At 32.4% G+C, this 4,085-nt stretch overlaps 1 long non-coding RNA gene across 1 annotated transcript; it reads right to left on the bottom strand.

Annotated features, from left to right (window-relative positions):
• Positions 1–1,224: 1,224 nt before the first annotated feature.
• On the bottom strand, positions 1,225–2,195 carry LOC110928272. The gene is made up of 2 exons (XR_002586255.2): positions 1,887–2,195; positions 1,225–1,448 (listed from the first exon to the last, which is right to left on the bottom strand). It is a non-coding gene; the product is annotated as an uncharacterized LOC110928272 (long non-coding RNA).
• Positions 2,196–4,085: the final 1,890 nt, after the last annotated feature.

The following is a 4,085-nucleotide window of genomic DNA, read 5'->3' as shown; positions in this document are numbered from 1 at the left end:
ATGTATATCAAAAGTGGTTTGCAAAACACTATGATGTGCATACATTGATCGTAACATGTGTACAACTTAATATGGAACATACACGTTAATATTGTAACACCATATACCTGGGATAACATGTGTTAAGCCTCTGTTATAATCTTGGTTTAACCCAACATGGTGTCATGTATAAGCTAGTGGTTTCCAAAAGACTATTAACTTGTATAAATCCAATACTTTAGGATGAGATTTTGAACGGGTTTTTTTGTTGGTTTGGTTGCTTGTTTGGGCTTTTGATCTTAACAATAATTGTTTTTTTGTTGGGTTGCTTGATTTACAGAGACAGACCCATAACATGTGTTAAGCACATGTTAGAATGATATATAACGTGTGTTGATTTAAAGAAACAGATCCATAACAGATATTCAAATGCTAAGTTGGATGGATGTAGGCAACGTTAATGCGAGGACATTGAATAAGTCACATCCTTTGGAAAAGAAGTCTTCGTTCATTTATAACATGTGTTGGTGGTTCATGCTGTAACAGAACACCATGATGTAACCTGACATGTGTTCATGTATAACATGTGTTAAGCCCCTGTTAGAATGATATATAACGTGTGTTAACCTTTTGTTAATTAAAATAAAAAGTAATATCTATTTTATTTTTGTTGATGTTTAAAATATATGATAATGTGGATACTGAGCGTAAAACTTGTACAAGTAATAAATGTACAAGTTAGTATGTAACGTGTAATATGAAACGAGCCATTTATGGTAACATTGTACCGGTAATTTTGGAATATATAATACGAAACGAGTCATTTGTTTTGCACATTTTGGAATGTGTAACATGTGTTAAGCCTCTGTTATAATCTTTTTGTAACCTGACATGTATTGATGTATAAGTTAGTGGTTTACAAAACACCATGATGTGTGTATAATGTGTGTTTCCAGAATGTGTTAAGTCCATACCGTTTTAACATCATGTCTTAGACAAAAAAATAAGAGTCTCACATTACATATTACTAATAAACGAAAAATACGTAGCACTAAGAAAAATGGGGGGCCGTTTACTATACCCATAACCGTATAACTGATATAACTTGTGTCAAGCCTCTATTATAACGTGTGTTAAGACTTTCAGAATGGATGCATAAACTCCAATAGTAACATAATAACAGCAAAGTATACCTGCTATAACGTGTGTTAAGCCTCTATTATAACGTGTGTTAAGACTTCAGAATGGATACATAAACTCCAATAGTAACTTAGTAACAGCAGAAGTACAAACACGGGCGACTCCAACACAAAATGTTTTAAGTCCATACCGTTTTAACATCATGTACTAGACAAAACAATAAGAGTCACACATTACATATTACTAGTAAACGAAAATACATAGCACTAAAAAAATGGTGGAGCTTCCTTTGACAGTCTGCCTTAGCTTTTTAGCGGCTATAACACGTCCTAATAACAAAAAGATAAGATAGCCGTTAAGTCGTTAACCAGACATAAATATTAACACATTCGTAGCCAGAAAATCTTTTTTCTCAAATAACATAAAAAACAGTTACTATTCAGATCAAAAGCCCTAAACAAAGCAACCAAACCAATAAAAAATAGTTATTATTCAGATCAAAAACCCAAAACAAGCAACCAAACCAAGCACAACTTTTTAACACAAAAATAAAAAACCTGCAAATGACATAAACATTTAAACCTTTTAAGAACCATTTTAACAAAAAAAAAATCATGTTTCATCTCTAAAACAGCCATTACACAAAAACTTATTAACAACCATTTTAACAAAAACATCAAGTGTGAAATGATTTTTTAAAATAAAATACTCAAGAGATTGTTGTTTCTCTCTCTAAAACAACAAGTTTTTCTCTCTAAAACATTTACCGGATCTAGAACCATACGATAAACACGATGAAGATCTTCAAACTTGCTTCTCTCTGTGTGTTCTTGGTGTTCTTGATAAACATGATGAAGATTGTTGTTTCTCACTCTAGAAATCAGCTTTCAACAAGCATGAGCACAACCTAGATGAAGATGACGACGTGAGATGAAGCATGAACACACCCGAAAATCAGCTTCGAAATAAGCATGAACACACCCGAGATGAACAAGATGAAAATTGTTGTTTCTCTCTCCAAAACATTAGCTTTCTCTCTCTATAACACCAATAACATAAAATGAAAAATTGTAAAAGAAATATGAGGGTGGGTGAATTGTACAAATGAATTGATGTGCATTAAATGATCATGTCAAATCAAATTGAGAAAATATCTTGGGTTGCTTAAATTACTAATATAACCTTGAAAGCAAAAGTAACAGGAAGTGACTATGGGCAACGTGGCTAAATATAGGCCACAAGTAGAGTTTGCTAAGTTTTCTAAGAAAATGGGGTTTCTTGCTAAGCATTATCCTATATATATATATATATATATATATATATATATATATATATATATATATATATATATATATATATATAGAGGATCGCTAAAATGAAAACCACCTCTAGTTGTAAAAACCATGGGAACCACTTTCTAGCCTTTGGATCAACAAGATGAATGGATGAGATTAAAAGTAAAAAAAAATTAATATTAAATAGATTTTGTCTTATTATGTCTTTATTATTTTAATCCAAAAGGGTATTTAAGTAAAATAACTCTTTTCTGTCTTTTTGCCTATATTATTTTTTTATTATTTTTTTGTTTTATTATATTACTTTTTAGTTTTATTATATTACTTTTTATTATTTTAAAAGATTTTTTTAGTAAAAACATTTTTAAATTCAAATTTTTTTAACAAAAGACAATTTTTTTTGCGGGCCGGTTTTTACATGCCGGGGTTTTTCAACCGTCGTTTTTACGCGCCGTTTTTTACCGCCGTTTTTTTAACGCGCCGTTTTTTTAACGCCATTTTTTACGCGCCGTTTTTTTAACGCCGTTTTTTACGCGCCGTTTTTTTAACGCCGTTTTTTACGTGCCGTTTTTTAACACGCCGTTTTAGCGTCCCGTTTTCATATCCCGTTTTTACGCGCCGTTCATACGGCCCGTTTTACGCGCCGTTTTTTACGTTAACGTTTTTTTTTACATTTTAGGCGCCAATTTTTACGTTAACGTTATTTTACGTTTTACACGTCGGTTTTTTACGTTTTACGCCCCGGTTTTTTACGTTTTACGCGTCGGTTTTTTACGTTTTACATGTCGGTTTTTTACGTTTTACGTGTCGGTTTTTACGTTTTACGTGTAGGTTTTTTACGTTTTACGCCCCCGTTTTTTACGTTTTACGCGTCGGTTTTTTACGTTTTACATGTCGGTTTTTTGCGTTTTACGCCCCGGTTTTTTACGTTTTACGCGTCGGTTTTTTACGTTTTACGCGTCGGTTTTTTACGTTTTACGCGTCGGTTTTTTACGTTTTACGTGTCGGTTTTTTACGTTTTACGCCCCGGGTTTTTTACGTTAACTTTTTTTTTTACATTTTACGCGCCAATTTTTACGTTAACGTTATTTTACGTTTTACACGTCGGTTTTTTATGTTTTACGCCCCGGTTTTTTACGTTTTACGTGTAGGTTTTTTACGTTTTACGTGTCGGTTTTTTACGTTTTACGCCCCGGTTTTTTACGTTTTACGCGTCGGTTTTTTACGTTTTACCCGTTGGTAATTTACGTTTTACGTGTCGGTTTTTTACGTTTTACGTGTCGTTTTTTACGTTTTACGTTAAACTTTTTACGTTTTTACGTCCGGCTTTTTCACGCGTCGCTTTATAACGTGCCCCTTTTACGCCCAGCTCTTTCATGCGTCGTCTTTTTAACGCCCCGTTTTTATGTTTTACGATTTACATAAAAAAAAGTTTTACGTTTTACGTTAAAAAGGTTACGTTTTAGGTTAAAAAGTTTACGTTTTACGTTAAAAAGTTTACGTTTTACGTTAAAAAGTTTACGTTTTACGTTAAAAAGTTTACGTTTTACGTTAAAAAATTTACGTTTTACGTTAAAAAGTTTACGTTTTACGTTAAAAAATTTACGGGTCAGCGATACAGTTTTACGTTAAAAAATTTACGGGTCATATTTATACATGCTCAGCTGTAAC

This window comes from Helianthus annuus, chromosome 3, assembly GCF_002127325.2.
Source record: "Helianthus annuus cultivar XRQ/B chromosome 3, HanXRQr2.0-SUNRISE, whole genome shotgun sequence".
Taxonomy (NCBI): Eukaryota; Viridiplantae; Streptophyta; class Magnoliopsida; order Asterales; family Asteraceae; genus Helianthus; species Helianthus annuus.
The sequence above is the reverse complement of the archived record's forward strand: the minus strand, read 5'-3'. Positions and strand labels throughout refer to the sequence as shown.